Source organism: Rattus norvegicus, chromosome 11 (assembly GCF_021556685.1).
Source record: "Rattus norvegicus strain SHRSP/BbbUtx chromosome 11, alternate assembly SHRSP_T2T, whole genome shotgun sequence".
In the NCBI taxonomy this organism is placed as follows: Eukaryota; Metazoa; Chordata; class Mammalia; order Rodentia; family Muridae; genus Rattus; species Rattus norvegicus.
Genome location: NC_141544.1, coordinates 84,685,275 through 84,703,912, shown reverse-complemented (window position 1 = coordinate 84,703,912; position 18,638 = coordinate 84,685,275). Strand labels below are relative to the sequence as shown.

At 46.1% G+C, this 18,638-nt stretch overlaps 1 long non-coding RNA gene across 1 annotated transcript in view; it reads right to left on the bottom strand.

The window, feature by feature from the left end:
• Window positions 1-1,160: 1,160 nt before the first annotated feature.
• LOC102547530 (uncharacterized) overlaps window positions 1,161-18,638 on the bottom strand; it is a 153,770-nt gene continuing 136,292 nt past the window's right edge. Inside the window, exons 4-5 of the long non-coding RNA XR_015633580.1 lie at window positions 10,301-10,391; window positions 1,161-1,776 (exon numbers count right to left, since the gene is read on the bottom strand). This is a non-coding gene — a long non-coding RNA (uncharacterized LOC102547530). The remainder of the gene's footprint in view (window positions 1,777-10,300; window positions 10,392-18,638) is intronic.

Below are 18,638 nucleotides of genomic sequence, written 5' to 3'. Positions count from 1 at the left end.
CCAAACTGGTTAAGGCTGTACAAAACTAAGGATGAAGAGTTGAGTCAGAAGCTTTCCTTAAACATTCTTTCCTGCCTGAATGCCGCTCTCAAATTCCATGAGTTAGTGAACAAACAAACAACAACAAAAACCAAAGTTCAGAGTCAGGCCCAGGCTCTGGCTTTGCCTCTTGCTAGCCAGCCATTGGCTTCTTGGTCTTTTTCCTCAAGTTCTTCACTATAGCAGGAGCCTTACAATATGTGGACAAGGTTCAATGAGCTATGTATAAAGAGGCTGGCATGTAATAAACATCTGAATATTCACCTCTTGCTCCCCTTCCCTTCTCCCATAAAACTAAAGCTTAACCAAACCAAACCAAACAAACAAAAAAACCCAACCCACCAAAAAAGCACCGGACCTTGAACCAAACTATTGTGACAGCTAGATTTTAATCCAGCCGCGGACCACATGGGGTTCTTTACCCTGAGAGGGAGAATCTAAAAGTTGTATCTGTTCCATACATTTTTTTCATCGGGTCCTTTAAGGATTAATGTCTTCTTGATGACGCCTTTGAAATGTTCATTTCGTTCATGATTTATTAGTGGGAAGGGCATGGACATGTACACACGGACATGCTAAGTGCACATGTGGAGGTCAGAGAATGACTTTATGGGATCAGTTCTGACTTTTCATTGATACGTGTTCCTGGAATTGAACTCAGGTCACCCAGCTTGCTCCTCAAGCAACATCACTTGATGAACCATCATCCCTCCGGCCCCAGGGCTAACGATCATGAGGCATGCCACGAACATAGGATGCCTGGAACAGACTAACTGCACAATTGAGGGTGGTCCGGGCTCCTGACGTCATCGCGCTCTTGATGACGTCACCGCGCTCCCGATTCTCACTCCAGAGAACAAGAAAGAAGGTTGACAGAGATCTGTCGTTCTAAAGGTGAGTAATGTACACCCAGCTTTTCAGAGCTTTTACCAACTTCCTAGCACTACAAATCTACAGCCATGCAGATTCCTGTTTTCTCTAGCGTCCAGAGCATGGTCACCATTCTTTTTGTATTTGTAATTGGGTTCTGATAGGTTTTAGTGGCTGCCAGACCTTTTCCATGAGGCAGCTGTTTCGCCACAACTCTAATCAGAGATTTAGAAGAAACATTTTTTTTTTTTGGTGGGGGGAGAAAAAGCAAACAGAACACTCGATTGATTCTTCTACTTGTTCCATAAAGGAACATATCTTTAATCCCAGCACTCGGGTGACAGAGGCAGGTGATCTTCTAGGCTAGCCTGCTCTATATAGTAAGTTCCAGGTCAGCCGGGGTTACCTAGTGAGACCTTGTCTTTAAGAAGAAAACAAAAACAAACACAAAAACAAAACCCCCTAACTTTTACAAGTGTACTTAAAGGAAAAAAAAACTTAAAAAAAATCTCTCTAATCCTTAAAAAATGCAGAGGAGAGGAAAGGAGAGGAAAAAGCCTAAGACAGATTTGAAAAGAAATCACCAATTTTAGGTGTAGTTGTGCCAGATTGCTGCGCCATGAACACTGTCCCATATTCCCGCACTATTTGCTTTGGTCAGTCTTCCTACCTGTAACCCAGGTTGTGGCTGGGAGACCAGAGTCTCTCATTCCCCAGGTATCTAACTAGTGACCGTAGCATTTCCCTCATGTGCTGTCTTGGCTGGGATCGCCACTGCTTAATGTCTGTTCCAATCTGTTTGGCCAGTCTTCCACCTGAACTGTTCGGATCATTGTCAGACTTCTTGTAGTCCAGCTTTAAGTCCTTCTGCAAATATATTTATAATTTTCTGTGAGTGGCTTTCACTTTGTGTGGTAAATGCTTTAAATACGCTTCATTGAGTATCCCAATCATTGGTTTTTAAGTTTTATTTTGGTTTTGCCTTTTTGTTTGTTTGGTTTTCTTTTGGGGGAGGGGATCGGTTTTGAGAAATGCTGGCCACATCCTAAATCACTATGATTGGCTTCTGTGTGACCTCTGAACGCTTTGTCAGGTCTGCTCTTAGACCTGTGGTTAGCAGCAGCCAAAGGTCTAGACTTGCGTGTCTGACAGACTTGCACAGGATGACCTGGCAAGCCAATCCTAAAGTGTTTCCGCATCACACGACCCCGTGCCTGCCATACTTATTTTAAGACTCTTTTATAGAACTGAGTTTATGATAAGCCTGAAATCATGGGTGCACCGTTGCCAGCAGCATAAGACAAGGCTCTTTTGAAAACTTATCTTTTGTCCTCTTGCCCGAATCTATGACTTTCCATTTTGTGTCTTTGCCAGCTGACTTTCTGGAAGCTTCTGCTTCTTCTTGCCCAGTGGTTGGAGACAGAACAGAGGTCTCTTGAACATTTCTGTCACTGTCCCCCAGCATCTCAGGCCAAACAGAGCTTCCTGCTCCACAGGCAAGGCTCACCCACACTTCAGCTCTAGTCATCAGAGCCTGCTGTGTGTGCTGTCCCCAGAGGTCCGAGCACTTCGGCTCCTGCAGTTCCTCGTGTGGCTGCATAACTTTACCTTTCCTAAATCGTCCTTTAGATATCTAAACGTTCACCTTTTGCATCCTGAAAGTTAGACTTCTAACTTTATTTTCTTCAGAGTGTCCTAGGGAGGCATTTGAGAGGGTAGATTGAGCCAATCGTGACAGACACGGGGATGAAAGCACTAATGTAACTAATCTGTACAACAGTATGTTAATTATAAAGTCACCCACCTGATCTCATCTTATTTTATACATAGACAATTGAGACCCTCCTGTTTGTGACAGATAAACACCTATTATAAATAACTGAGTTCATGGCCTACATGCTCTAAGTAAAAATGAGGCTAAACTTCAAACATAAAAGGAATAGACCATGTGGCCAAGATCTCATGCCCCACACTGAGGGTCTCCATCTCCACCCTTGCCAAGCATACCAAGGTCTTCCCCTGGGTTCCTCCCTCTGACCATCTGCTGATGCACATGCCACCCTTGTGGAATGTCCAGTGAGCCATTTCCCCGTTCTTTGTGGCATTGCCATGTCTCTGAAGCTGTTCACGAGAGTTTTCCCAGACCCAAGACTCTATGCCTCATGGGCACTGGACTAACAGTGCTGAGCATAGGCTCAGGACACGTTGGAGGAATATACATCTCCCCCCAAATGTCTCCTGCTTTTCATCGCATATAAAACACATTCTGGGGCTGGAGAGATGGCTCAGAGGTTAAGAGCCATCTTAACCTGTTCTTCCAGAGGTCCTGAGTTCAATTCCCAGCAACCACATGGTGGCTCACAACCATCTGTAATGGGATCCAATGCCCTGTTCCGTTGTGTCTGAAGGCAGTTACAGTGTACTCATAAATAAATCTTTAAAAAAAATGCATTCTGCATTCACCCCTGAGCCCTACAAAGCAGGCAATATAGAAATTATTTCTCCCACTGGCAAATGAAGACCCACATCCCAAAGAGTTTAACGTCTCTTGAAATTTAAGAACCTTGCCCGGGGTCACACTTCCAGGATGTCAGGAATTGGATGCCAACTCCTCTGGTCCCAAGAACATTTTCTCATCTGCATGTCCCCCTTTCTAAGTGCAGACAAGGGGGGGTACCTCTATAATTGTTAGGATTGTTGCTTAAGGGTTTGAACCTCCAGAAATGGTTTGCTTTAGTGTGGTCTAGGTGAAAAGCAGACACAGAGACCATGGCACTTAGAACCTCGTATTGGATTGCTGCTTTGGCTTAGTGATCACATTCTGCCTAACAATGGAACGTAACATTATGTACCTCACTTTTTCACAGACTAATTGATCAGAACTATAATTACAGTACCTCTTTCGTTATGGGTATTTTCATAGCTGACTCCCTCTCCAATTCTGTCAGAACACAGGCTCCACCTGTTTTGGCAATAAATAAATGCGTTTTATGTGTATGAGTGCTGTGCCTGCAAGTGTGTATGTGCACCGGGTGCATGCAGTGCCTGGAGAGGCCAGAAGAGGGCATCAGAGCAGATGGAGTTACGGATACTTGTGAGCTGCCAGCCAGGTGCTGGGAACCAAACGCAGATGCTCTGCAAGGGCAGTCAATGTGTGTACCTGCTGAGCATTCCTCCAGCCCCCGTCTGTCTGCTTGTGACTGCGCCCTGAGGGTGAAGTCCCATACTCAATAAATACACGTGGGATGCATGAATAAACATACAAACAAATGAGTGTGTTTCTATTTGTTCTCAGCCACCGGCTAGGCACCTATACTGATCCAAGAACTACATTAACATCTTTCCTGCCAAGGCCATTACTCCAGTGCACATTCCCCAGGGCTACCTACACTGGCTATGAGACTTTACGTCCTGCATGAAAGCTGGCTCAAAGTCAGGCTTAAGAGCCAGTGTTACCAAAGCACATGGATCTCTAGCTCAAGGTTAGACAACCCCTGCCTGATGCTTCAGAGCCAAGACCTCCCTCGTTAGGGGCTTCATTTGTGGCTCCTTCTAAAACAAGTCTCGTGGGTTCTGCACAAAACACAGCTTAGCTAGATGTGGACGGATAGTGATCTCTTCACTCTTCTTGGGGAGCTGATTTCTAATCTGTCCCGTAGACAAAAATGGAAAGCAGAACTGATGGACTACTAGGGAAAAGAATGCTTCCTGCTTCCAGCAGTATGCCAATCCCTGCCCATGTACAGAAACATCAGCCAGCAGAGCACATAAGCAAGGTCCCTTAAGTGATTACTCTGAAAAGAAATGTGACCCTTAGCACTCCATAGAGCGTGAGCCCAATCATAAAACACCATTAGAATATTCCCCCAGACTGCCTAGGCCTGTTGGGCGAACTTTATTAGATAAGGAAACCAAATACTCAGACATTTAAAAAACACATACTGACCTGATCTGGTCTAGCAGGCTAGTCTGAGGCAAATACTTTGAAGTCAGAAGAAGGGTTCAAATTCTACCTCTAATTTTTTCTACGTGACGTATCTAGGGTAAGTTATTTCTCTGAATTCATTTCCTCATTATAAACCAACATAATACTTGTTGCTATGTGTAAATGAGGTAGATAAGCAAAACTCCACTGGTACCAGCATTGTATGGTTGACATCTCATAAGCAGACCATGTAGATTTTGGGCTAATGCAGAATAAATGGTGGGGATGAGTCTTGGGGAGAAGTCAGTGCTGAGCTAGTGTCTTAGGGTTTTCACTGCTGTGAAGAAAGGCCATGACCACGGCAACTCTTATAAGGACAACATTTAACTGGGACTGGCTTACAGGTTCAGAGGTTCAGTCCATTATCATCAAGACAGGAGCATGGCAGTGTCCAGGCAGGCATGGAGTTGGAGAAGGAGCTGAGAGCTCTACATCTTGTTCTGAAGGGAACCAGGAAAAGACTGACCCTTCCAGGAAGCCAGGAGAAGGGCCTCCAAAGCCCACCCCCAGTGACAGACTTCCTCCAACAAGGCCACACCTCCTAACAGTGCCATTTCCTGGGTCAAGCATATTCAAAGCACCACAGCTTGGCTTTGGGGTTTGGAAAAAGTTGTTTGGAAATGAGAAATCCGAATAGCAGTCTGGTGGACACAGACAGCAAAGTCAGCTCTGGTCCCTGCTCCAGCAGTGTTTACCACTGAATAGTCCCAGGGGACAGATTTGTATTTCCTCAGGATCTTACTCAGTCTTCTGTTGCTGCTGCCAACTTTCTGTTGACATGAACTTAGGTGTTCTGCCCAGCATCCTCAGGCAGTTCTCCGGGGAGGTGCTGACTCCTGTCAGGCTGACACTCGGTGAGGTTTCCTCTGCTCTTGGGCACACTTTCTACTTGAGCCACCTTCTTGTCTACTTAGTCTCAAGAGAAGGAACCAAGTTAGTGAGGTCCTTCAGTCAGTGATAGGTACACAGACCTGAGGTTCACATTGGAAACCCAGTCTCATCTTGACTCCTGTGCTGTGTTCTAAAATTTCCCTTGCCTGAGGAGTAGGTAAAATGAAAGGATCTGCTATTCAGAATGGATTGGTTGCCCAGAAGCACTGTTTGCTGTTCCGATTCTATGACCCTACCTCCAACCCCCAAAGGGGGATGTGAAGGGGAAGGCCTAAAGATTTCCTGAGTACCGTAAACTTTATGAAACCCTGATTTAAGACCAGAGTCAGAAGAGTCAGCCTGACTTATAGTCATATGTTTCACATGTTGGCCACCCTTTACTGCATAATTAAACATGCCTATTCCCACACAAAAGAAGAGGAATATCACCCAAAAACACAATTCACAAAGCCTTATCAGTCAGCATTACTTGATTACAGGCAAAGGAAACCAAAGAACGCTGAGGAATCTGGTTGCACACACAGAACCTGTTACAGGATCAGAAGAATCTATTTCAGAATGGCCAGGGTCCAAGGCAGGTTCTAGACAGCAGGAAATAATGGGACGCCTGCAGAGAATACTGCTGTAAGAATTGAATCCCAATGGCTTTTAGAGCTGAATCTTCGGTTCATACTGAAAATTCCCAAGAGAGAATCTGTTTGGACAAGGCATAGTCATAGGACAAGTCCTGATTCCCAAGGAAGCAGAACACTCGGAGGACGGAGCTAGAGGACCTCCTGCACTGTGGATTGGATGTTCCTCTGAAGAAAATCAGGTGCTGGCCCCACATGCATGGAGGCATTAGGAGAAATGTTCCCAGCCGCTCTGGGCTGGCTGACTGCAGAGGCCTGGTTATCGGGAGAAACACAGATGTGCGTGGCTTTAGAGAGATGAAAGGAATTGTGAAAGATTTCTTGGAGTGACTTGGGGAAGTTCAAGGGAAAACAGAGGACAGACAAGAGTGTGATTGGACGTAGTTGGGAAGGCTAAAAGGAATGACCTTCCAGAATGACTTCAAGAAGCCCAGTTCCTGGAAGCTGATGGGGGCAGATGGGCTGTATGTCCCCAAGAGGGAGGAATGCACAGACTTTCTAAGGTATCTGAGAGAGAAGGCAGCAGAAGGCAGAATTTGCGAGCGGGTACTCTGCAGCATGAGCCTGAGGACTGAGCACAGCAAAGCAAGCATGGCTTCCAGAGATGACGCAGAGCCATGGCTTGGGACCAGGCAGGGAAACAGGGCTCGAGTGCTGCATTTGGGAGTGAACACATGCCAGGGTGTGGTAGCAAGAACCTAAAGGGCACATCATCATGGTGGTCTACAGGTCGTCTCTCTCAAGGTCTACATATAGGTGCTGACAGTTTTTTATAAAGATGTTGAAAATATCAACTGTGAGAGTAAAGGAGAAGACGGCTGCCTTCATCAAATTCCGACTAAAGGCCTTGGAAAAATATCTCCAAGCACAAAACTCAACTAGTGTTTCACAAGTACTTAGTGATACAGGCCCAGAGAGAGCCCAGTGCTGTACTTAACAGAGGTGACTTGCCCACTGTCAAACAGATATACAACAAAAGCCTAGGCCTGTTTGAGCCAGGAATATTTAACTTCATAGCCTATATAAATAGTCTTCATTGGTATTCAGTATTAGCAGATTGAATCATTGAGGTTTTGATAAGATGGTGACACAAATAAAACTGTCAAAAGTTGACCCAAAAGTATGGTAGTGATGACTGAAATAAGAATGTGGGTGAAGAAGGGAGCAGAACATGATTTGGGCACCAGATCACATGTGTGGAAACATACATTGAGCCCCATTAGTACTTACAATTAACATCTGTTGTTTTAGTTACTTCTCTACTGGTATGATGAGAAACCATGACCACAGCATTTTATGAAAGAATGGTTATTGGGGCTTACGGTTCCAGAGGGTGGATCTATGACTATCATGACAGAGCATCACAGCAGGCAGGAAGGCATGGCACTGCAGCAGTAGCTAAGAGTTTACATCTGATCCACAAGCACAAGGCAGAGAGAGCTAACTGAGAATGGAGTGGGCTTTTGAAACCTCAAAGTCCACCCCCACACCTTCTCCAACAAGGTCACGCCTCCTAATCCTTCCTAAATAGTTCTACCAACTGATAACCAAGTATTCAAAGACATGAGCCTATGGGACCCACTCTTATTCGAACCTCCATTCCTGTTAATACATTTTTAGCCCATTATGCATATATATTATGTAAGTGGTTGCATAAGAAGAAACTTGAATTTCTCTATGGCATCTGTTCATTCGTTATGCAGTAGGGACTTGGTGTACACAGTAGGCATCTCACATACAGTAAATGATTGAGTGTTCACAGTAGGTATTTCAGTTGACGATTGAATATTCACAGACATATGTATACATACATATATGTATGTATGTATGTGTATATATATATATATGACATAAGGTAGGTATTTCACATTCAGTTAATGTGATTGAGTATTCACAGAGGCATGTATGATTAGATAGAGGTAATGTATACCATTATTTTTAATTTAACTCATTTTTAGTTAACTCATTTTAAAAACAAACTATCAAAAGTTATATATCTAAAAACCACTTGGTCAAGAAGACATCAAACACATGAAAATCTGTAGCTTGTCAAGTGTCTCAATACCAGTTGAAGTGGGGCTAATGCCTTGGTGTTGGACCCATGCTGACTCAACCAAGTAAAGTGAGACTCCATTAAGAGAGTGGAACAGGGTTGCTTAAATAAAAACCAAGGGGCCAAGGGTGAAGTTCGGTGGAAGAGTGCTTACGGAGCATGTGTAATGACCCCCTTTAATTCTAGGACCATAGTAAGTAAGTAAATACAAACCCATGACACATTTATCTCTGGGGCCAGCACATCTTGTCAGGAAGTCTAATGTTGTTCCAGGAGTGGGGTGGGGCAAAAGTACAACAGACCCTAAGCTTTCAAGTCCTGTTGGGGTGTGGTAGGGGTCTATCCATACGTGTGTGTGTGTGTGTGTGTGTGTGTGTGTGTGTGTGTGTGTGTGTGTGTGTTTGCGCTTGTTTGTTTTTGAGATAGTTTCTCTATGTAGCCCTGGCTCTCCTGGAACTCACTCAATAGACCAGGCTAGCCTTAAACTAAGATGTCTACTTGCCTCTGCCTCCTGAGTGCTGGGATTAAAGGGATGCACCTCATCGCCAGGCTCTATCCAGACTTTCTTAGAAATCCTAGCTCCTCAACAGGGCCTGCTGTTAGCAGAAAGTTGTGGTAGTCTCTTCCAAACCTTCAGGACGTTGGACCCCACAACTCAAAGACTGACAGCCAAGTTCCTGCTGGCAAGGCACAACCTCCCCTCTGGTCCCGGGACTCTGTCTTCTGTGTTGTGTGCCCCCTCCACCCACATACTTCCCTGCTTATTAACAGCGACTACAGTGTCCACTACGACCCCCGAGCCATTTAGAACGCACAGTCGGTCCATGATTTATATTCCCCCCTCTCACTCGTGCTTAGCATTGTGCTTTTATTCAGCGAGTGCTGAATAAATACTTCCAAAAACGCTAAATAATACAAACTCTGAAAACGGCTGTAGAGCTAATTTTAGAGTACCCAAGTTAGCAATTTTTGCTAGTTTATGATTTGAGGTACAAAACAAATCTGCCTTTCCCTCAGAAGATTATAAATGTAGACTCGACGTCTCTACAACATAGTAGGTTTAATGAATATCAATTGATTGAATGTATATTATATATTGTTCATGTATATATTTTTTCTTTGTTGTTTTTTTTTTTCTTTGCCATATTGAACCCAGTGCCTCATGCATCATAGCAGGCAACCACTGGGCTATACTACTATGGCCTCTGACTTGGGAAATTAGCTGAGAAGTGCATATACAAGATGGGCAGGAAGATAAACGCACAAATTAACTGAAAACTCGTGGCGCTCCTCAAACCAAAATGAAACAAACCAAGGAAATCAGTGTTGGGAGGGGGCTGGGTGCGTCCACACTGAAATGCACTGAAAAGCCACCATTCCTCATGCTGAAGGAAACAAGTGTCTGCCAGTCACACTGGTCATCTCTACGACAATACACAATGCTACCATATGGAAGGTGCCTTCCGAGGTTTCTCAAGTTAACTCTCAAACTTACTCGATTTTCTGAGCTGAAGAAGCCTCTTGTAGGGGGAAAACTGAAGCAGAATTTATTTACAAACAAATGCACTTTCATTTCTCTCTTCTAAATTGCTCAGGTCAGAATGTTTTCTAGGGTCTGGGTTTTCTTTAGTAAGGAAGATGTGCAAATGAGGAATTAAATGGTAAGTCAGACCTTGTCTGGAACAAGGCCTCTCTGCTTTTTAATAGGCCTCTTTTCCATTTGGTTTGAGATAAAGTGGCCCCAATTATTTTAAAATCCTTGAAAGGGAAAGATATCCATAAATTATGTTGTAGGCCTCTCTTAGTTTCCCAAAGAAATTAAACTCTTACCTTAAATGACTCGAATCGCATGCACAGTACTAGACAAAACTCCCTTCTGTTGTGTTACAAAAGGCAGACACAGCAGCACAGAATTTCAGAGCTAAAAAGATAAATAGAAATAGATATAAACACAACCCGGCCGCAAAACTCAATGGGGAGATCAAAGCCAAACTTCCGCCCTCACAGAGTTCCCCTTAAGATTTTTTTCCCCTCTTTTGCACCATAATCTGAGCCTCAGAACCTTGGTTCCTATTCAGCCCCAAGATCAAACAGCACGTACACATCTGCTGGGGTAGGGGATTCCTTCTTTCTTTCTTTCATTCTTTTTTTTTTTAAGGCATTCAATAATTGGTGGGGTGAGGGGAGAAGAGGAGATTGAACATCAGCATAAAGACAACAGGAAACCACACCACCATACTCCTGCCTATGCAGACGGCCGTGGGAGAGAAGAGTGTGGACGCATGAATATCTGTGAAAGGTAATGCCAGCACACTCCAAGAAAAGGATTTTTTTGTTTGTTCGTTTTTTATTGTTTGCCCCAGCAATAAACATTTTTTTTTTTAAAGTTGAGAGGTTATCGTTTTATTCCATGTCTTTCCCATGGAAATCCTGAACCTGACCTCTTTCAAAGCAGGGTAGGCAAAAGCCAGGCCTAGGGGGTGAGGGGGTCTATGACCCAGGCAGCTGCCAGCCGTGCACACGGGCTTGGTCCCCATGGAGCAATAGAAGACTGAGGCCAGAAATGCTGGATGATGTCCGAGACTGAAAACTTTGGAGGAGATAGCCTTCAGACAAGATAGTAAGGGTGGAAACTAGGGTTCTCCTGGAGAAATAGGTGGGACGCGTCTCAGGCAGAAGAGCCTCGGAGGACCATTTGGTTGACAGAGCATTCAGGACTGAGGATCTAGGGAGACCCTTGCTATTCAAGTGTGTGCTGTGCAGGCAGGAGGGCCTGAGCTTAGCTGACTACAGCAAGGCTTGTGTGCCCTCTCAGTGCAGTGCCAAGAAGGCAGAGACAGGAGGGCCCTCCGGAGCTTGCTGGACAAGCAGACTAGTCCAATAGGTGACCCTCAGATTCATCGAGAGAGCCTGTCTCGAAAAACAAGACGGAGAACAACTGAGGGAGACACCCAATGCCAAGCTCTAGCCACAGGCATGTGTACCCTCCCCCAACCCCACTGACACACACAAAGGAAGAAAGTAAGTACGGGAATGCTCACGTGCCTAGGTAACTGGTGTGGTATGTAGAGGCTGGGACGGAAGACACCATGGAGACCAGTGACAATCTTGGCGGTAGAATGAGCGATTAAAGCCACCGTTTATTACAACGTTGGGTTTGTCAACCCTTGGGTTTATCTTTTCTTCTGTCCCAGATACTCCTGTCACCCTGCATTCTTACCTTTTGTTTCTAAACGGTAAGTTTTACAGCAAACAACTGTTCTCTGTCAACACACACACACACACACACACACACACACACACACACACACACCCGACAGTGATGAACACTTGAAACTAACCTGGTGGTGGGGTGGGGGGAACCAACCTTAGTGAATCCCAACAGACAAGATGGCCTAATCATTTCTCCTTTATTTTTTATGGAGTTTCTCCCCCAAAGCCCAGGAGCCCTGTTATTTCAGGGATCTTTTGGCCTCTGAGATTCTCTTACTCGAGGCCAAGGTGAGTCTACCATTTGGCCACATTAAGGAAAGCAAAACGACTGTAACAAATCACAAACCACCCCTAAATCTCAAAGGCTCCATCCAATGTTTACTTCTTGCTGGGGCAAACACTACACACTTTAGCTCTTAGGGGTCTGTCTTCATTCTACCTTGGGGGCCTAGGGGGCTTCCGTTTACCACTAGCCTGTGGGGCGATCCTGCCTGGACCAAGAACTTCCCTTCAGTTACAGGATGGAGCTGATGTCCCCGCCCACGAAGCTTATTGCACTGTCATGGTTGCCAATGCTTAATACATAATCACTACAGTTATAACCATTGGCATTCATTAACTCCTATTAAAGGCACTGTGCTGTATGTTTTATGAACATCATCTCATTTAGTCCTTATAACACCACAGTCACGAGGTTAAGAAGTGGGAGCGATATTTGCACTCAGATATGAAATACAACTGTAGTGTATCTGGCTCTCTCCCATCAGACTTTGTATCTTACTGATCTTCCTTTCAGCAACACTCTTGGCCCAGTGTTGGTTGATGAACATTGCCCACCTCCACTCTGGTATCTAGCCTCATGTCACCTTAGAGGAGTGCTCAGGGCTCAGCGTACACTAGGTGCTTAGGAAATAACTGTCCAGGCTGTGTGATCTGCCTTCACACTGCAAATTATTATGGGAAAAATAGTCCTGTGTTGTTTTCCTTTCCCTGTTCAGAGCTGTACCAAAACCACAGGTACAAAGCAGAGGGCCACTAAGTCCAGAATGTTGACGTCCTCACAGCCGGGAGTGGAGGAATCCACCAGCTGCAGCCTGTTAGTTCTCCTGGTGAAAGCCTAGAGGGGGCTGATGCCTGTTCCCTCTCCGCCAGTTCCCAGGCATCTGGGTCGCCTCCACAAGCCTTAATCAAGTCATCATATCTGGCCAGTGTCTCCTGGATCCTGTCACTTCTGAATGAGAAAAAAAATTGCAGACAAATTTCTATCAGCAGGAAGTTGGTGCTCTCCTGCAAGGCTGGATGAAAAGCACTTGTGACGTCAGCAGTCTCCTGCCTTCCTGCTCCTGCTGCAAGCTTTGAGGCTGCAGGGTCCTCTGTGTACGCCCCCTACAGCCCACCTGCCCCTCTGAGTCCCGTTCAGGTCTCACAACCCCCTGGGCTGCACTGGATGAGCCCAAAGCTTCCTAGTCATGGACATTGCTGACTTGGACTGGTCAAATAAGAAGGCTCTGCCCCACGCTGAGAATCTTACCAGCACCAGCGAACCCTGGCCTCGCCATTGTCCCCTCGGTAAGGAGCATTTGATTGAGTGCCAGGACAGCTTGTTGTAACTTATAAAGGCCTGGTTTGAAGGAAGGGCTGCCTGGCCTCTCTCTGCACGACTGATAATTTTCACTCTGTAGTAAGAACTGTGAGAGACAAACCAAAAGCACTACTCACCCTTCATCAGATTTTTCTTTTGCCTCCCTCCCGACGGAGTTTTGCTGGAGGAAAAGAGCTGAGAGGATAAAGATATTGGTAGAGCTTAATGCCATAAATCTGATTAATTTACCTTGTGACACTCGTCACAAAAAAGTTAAGGGTCAGAGTCTTGCCTGAGACCTGACCTTTCACCTGCAGCCAAGGCGGTCACAATGGGGGCCTACGGGCCTTTCACAGCTACCTGCTGCTTTGGACAATGCAATTGGACACAGTGTTCAACAAGATGGAGAATACCTCAGAGTCCAGCCCCTTGTTCTCTCTGTCTGTGGCCTGGCAAGCGTCCAGGATAGCATCTTCACTCTCCAGATGGGACCAGACAAGAGCCACCTCTGGGACTCAGGGACAGAAACCGCGAAGAGAGGGGTCTCAGTGGTGTGCTTGCAAACTTATACTTACTTATAGAATAAGTTGACCAAGTCCGGGTCCTTTGCTAAGGAAACACAGGGTCCGTGTTGTTCTCCGTGCAAGATGCAACTGGTACCTAATAAAATGGATTGTCCTTCCTGTCTGCTCACAGGGCAACTAATGGACACTTGTGACAGTAGATTATGCAAAGGAGGAGATACAAGAAAGGCATCTAGATTTCCTAGTCTTGGGCAAGCGGACTGATCTTCCTGCGACTCTTTGGCTTCCTGATTCATTTTTGTTTGTTTGTTTGTTTTAAGACATACCCTCCCTCCAATGACCTCAAACCCCTGGCCTGCCTCCTGAGTCCTGGGTTTCCAGACTTGAATGGCTACACGTGGCTTGCATCATTTGTTTGTTTGAGGCAGGGTTTCTCTGTATAACCAGCTCTGGCTATCCTGAACTCTGCTTTGTAGACCAAGTGGGCCTCGAACTAACAGATATCCTCCTACCTCTGCCTACCAAGTGCTGGTATCAAAGGCGTTCCCCACCATGCCCAGCTGACTTGAATCTCTTAAATGTCATCCGTGCACCCAAGGAACCGCGGTGAAGAGATCCATGCCCCCTCTACCGCCGTTCACATTCATGTTTTCTTTTTTTTTTTTTTCTTTTTTAAATCCCTCAGGCTGAGCAGTCTGAGCATGCGAGGCATGACTAGCTTGTCTAAGCACCCCGCCCCCACTTCCCAGTTGTGGTGGTGCCGTCTGGGAACATCTAAGACACTTCCCGAGGTTTCTGTGTCCCCGCATGTTGCCACCCTGTGCTGCCAGCAACGCTTGCAGCTTTCTGGTTTTGTATTTCATCTCAGCCTTAGCAGGATGTGTTAACAGGGAGAGCATCTGGCAGAATGGCACCGCGAAATGGGAACCAGACGCTCGGTCGAGCGCCACCGAGAGCTGTTTATCCGTGGAATTAACCTTTTGTTCAGCGTTTGCTTTGTGGCAGGCTTGCGCTGTGCTTTTAAATTCGCACCCTGCCCTGTGTCGCCAAGAGGCAGCCGGGTTCTGCTGAGTCAGCGCTTCCCCGGGCCTGGCCGAAAGCGAAAGCGGTTCTGAGCAACTGGCAGCAAGGAAAACTTGCAGCATCCCCCTCTCTGGCAGTCATCTTTGGCTTCCTGTCGATTTACAACGGCAGCAGAGGGGCCCAGGTGGACTCAAGTGAGACTCTCAGACAGGCCCAGCTCCTCTGACTACTGGAATTGTGTCTAGACGAGAGGAAAGGCCCACGCACCTCCTGAATTCGCTTTGAAACAACTCAAAAGTGTGAAAGGAATTTACAGCCACAGGAAGGCCTGGAGCATCCAGGCAAGACACCAGGATGGCTCTAGAAGAGAGGAGGGAAGGAAGGATGAAGGGAAAAGATAGAAGGAGAGGGAGGAAGGAAGGGAGGGAGGGAGGGAGTCGAACGCTGAATTAGCCTGCCCTCCAAGTGGTGATGCTTACTGGTGGTCAGGCAGATTATTCGTCATGACTCAGCTCTGCGAGGGACCACACACCTTTCACGTGTCAGTCTGCAGAGGATGGGATGGTGCTGGGCTTAGTACCAGGGTAGTTGGGATTGGTCCATGATTTTTGATAGTTTACACGGAAGCCCCAGATAGAAAACAGGTCAAAGTGCCCGGGCTCTGGTTGAAGGACTAGGTGGCCAGGAGCCCAAGGTCCTGCTATATTGCTTCCACCCTTCCCCCAACAGTGGGCCCTCCTAAGGAGAGAACCCACAGGAAACCTAGTTCCAGCAGCAGGTACAAGACACCTTCCCTCTCACCCAAGGTGAACTGTATCCCTGCGTTTTCCACCAAAGGGGATCATAGGCTGCTGGGATAGAAAGATAAACAGAAGGAAGCAGGCTTGGGGCTGGGTTCTCCCTGTGGCAGACACACATTCCCAGGCTGTAGCGTACTGCACGTGACCAGAACTTCCTTGAACTGCATCCCCCACCCGCCCCAGGTCCAGATAACCCAGCTTCGTCTGGGTGCCTTGTAATCTCAGAGATTTCATTTTACATTGAAAATATAAGCATCACAGTAGAGGGGGAAGCTTCATCTATTCATCAGGTGCTTATGAAAAAGGTTTACTTGTGACTACTTACAGATTTTTAAAAAAATAGGAAAATGCAAGAAAACTAGACAATAAGCTATGTGCTCTCCGAGGGACTTAGCACTTGAGGCTGGTGTCTAACAGGACAAACTTGAGGTTTGGGAAAGGACGTGTTTTAGTGGAGAAATGGGTGAGAGGCTGAGATATCATTTGAATAGATGAAAAAAAATGTGAACAAAACATTGTTTTGGAAGAGTATCCAGTCTGGCAACTTAATACCCAGTGCTGGCATCTGGAAAAATCTGATTTGACAATTTGGTCGAGAAAATGAAAAAGAAAAAAGCTAAAGAAGAAAACAAGAAAGGATTGTTGTATGACCCAGGGAAGCAGCCCCCAAATTCCAAAGATCCAGAGTTTATCATCCGTAGAGCTCGGGTAACATAAAGGGCAGACTGGGTCCGGAAACACTCCAGAAGGGTGTCTAGGGGTGAGGAGAGGGACAGCTCTTCAGTGAACTCCACAAGGCAGTCAGCGGTGAAGGGAAGAAGGCCAGAGAGAGCTGCCAGCGGCTGTGATGTGGCCGTATGGCCCAGAGGAAACGGCTCTCCCAACCTGCTATTAAAGCAGCTGCGGTCAGACCCATGGTGACAGCTCAGTGCTGGCACGGAGCGCAAGACGCGGGCCGGCTGGCCGGCCCTGGCCATTAGGATTAGTGGGAATAGACAGTTAGTTCTCTCCAGCCCTGGACCAGGGTACACCCTGCAAACTCACTCTAGCAGCTTAACTGTTCTGTGCCCACATGTTCTCTTGCTGACCAGACAGTTGATGCTGTACCTTCCTTTCTACGGCTAAAATCTTGCTTAAATCTTCCACCCGCCTACAGGTTTGCATGAAGTGAAAGACGCAGACCTTAAATGTTCAGTGAAGTTTAACAAACGAATGTGTCCATGTGACCTATCACCCAGTCAGAAACATAATATTCCTACCACTCTGGAGGTTTCCTTCATTCCCTAACCTTGTGTCCCTCTGTCTGCATACAGCATGAAGCAACCAATAACCTCGTTTCTGACCCCCAGATTGGATTTGTTTCTCTACAATGGCATAGAAGTGGAACGATGTGCTGTGCCTTCCTTTCTGGCTGGCTTCCTTTGCTTGGCGTGCTTCTGAGGCCTGTGTTATTGCAGGCTTCAGTGGTCGGTTATTCTATTCTCTGTTTGTTCTGGATGATCTCTCATGGCATGGATGTAACACGATCGGCTACTGATTCCTGTATCCATTTCTGGACATCTGAGATGCACGCTGTTTAAGCCTTTGTTAATAAGACTGCCATGAAAATGCCTGAGGAGGCCAACGTGAATTCACTCAACCTGATTTCATTTTTCTGAGGCAAATATCTGCCCGTGGAGTTGCTTGATAGTGGGGTAGGGATGTGTTAAAATTCCAGGCAGATTTCCCATGTGGATGGTTAGAATTTCACGACTTAAAGCAGGAATTTAAATATGGCACCTGTGTGTTTCAGGCACATAAACATATATACTCTCAGGAGGGCATTGGCTTAGACAGTGTCTTGCAGTGGCCATGTGGGAGCCGTGACAGCTGCAATGGCTGTCATTTTCTCCTTTCTTGAGAAAACCACTTTGAACAGATGGTGTCTAGGATGTTTCTAGCTGTGCTATGACACAGAATCTCCCACTAATTTTAGGCAAGAAAACATTAGTGATTATCTTCCTTAACAATTGTTATCTCCTTTGCAACTTATGAATGGAGTTATTTGATGTGTTCATCTAACAGCCTCAGGCCCTGACTCAGATATAGCACTCGCGCTAGGTAGTTTGAGATCAACTTGATACAAGTTAGAGCCATTTGGGAAGAGAGAAGCTCAGCTAAGAAAATATTCCCTGTCAGATTGGTTTATGGGGAACCCTATGGTGCATCTTCTAGATTGACGTGGGCCCAGCTTGATGGGTGGCACCACCCCTAGGCAAGTGGTCCCGGGTGCTCTACGAAAGCAGGCTGTGCAAGCCATGGGGAGCAAGCCAATAAGCAGCATCCTTCCATGGCCTCTGCTTCAGTTCCTGCCTCCAGGTTTCGACTTTGCGTCCCCACCTCAGCTTCTCTCGCCAATTGAGTGAGAGCTGAGAGTCGTAATCTGAGATGCATTCTTTCTTTCCCGGACTGCTTTTAGTGTTAGCATAGCATGAGAAACCCTAAGTTTAATCAGCAAAAGCAGCAGCAATGGCTCGCAGAACTAAAGCAGGTCCAGAGGTCAAGGCTGGCATTCAAATGTGGGATGAACAAACTTCTGCTACATCTCCTCGTGTTTCCTTGGCTTTGCCCTCCTCTCTCTGATGATTTCATCATATTCTTAGCTTATAGATAGAAGGCAGCAACCTAGCCCTCCCTTCTCCGTGCAGAGAAGCTACCATTCCAGATGTGCTTCCTTATGACAAAGCATCTTCTTTTCTAGAAACTTCTAAAAAAAAAAGCCTTTCGTGTCTCATTAGTCTATATTAAACGGTGTACCCTTCCCTACCCAACCTTCACAGTCAGGACAATGCCCTGAGATCACTGGTGTAGGATTGGGATCCTGGGTGGTCAATTTGTTGGAGTCCGAGGTTGTCAGTAGCTGAAGTGAGTCTTGGGTGATTGATAGCTAGAGTGTGTCCTAGGTGGTCAGTGGCTGGAGTCCTGGATGGCTAGTGGTCTATTGTACTCACTAGTTTTACTGATAAGAACAAGATGAAGCCAGTTTT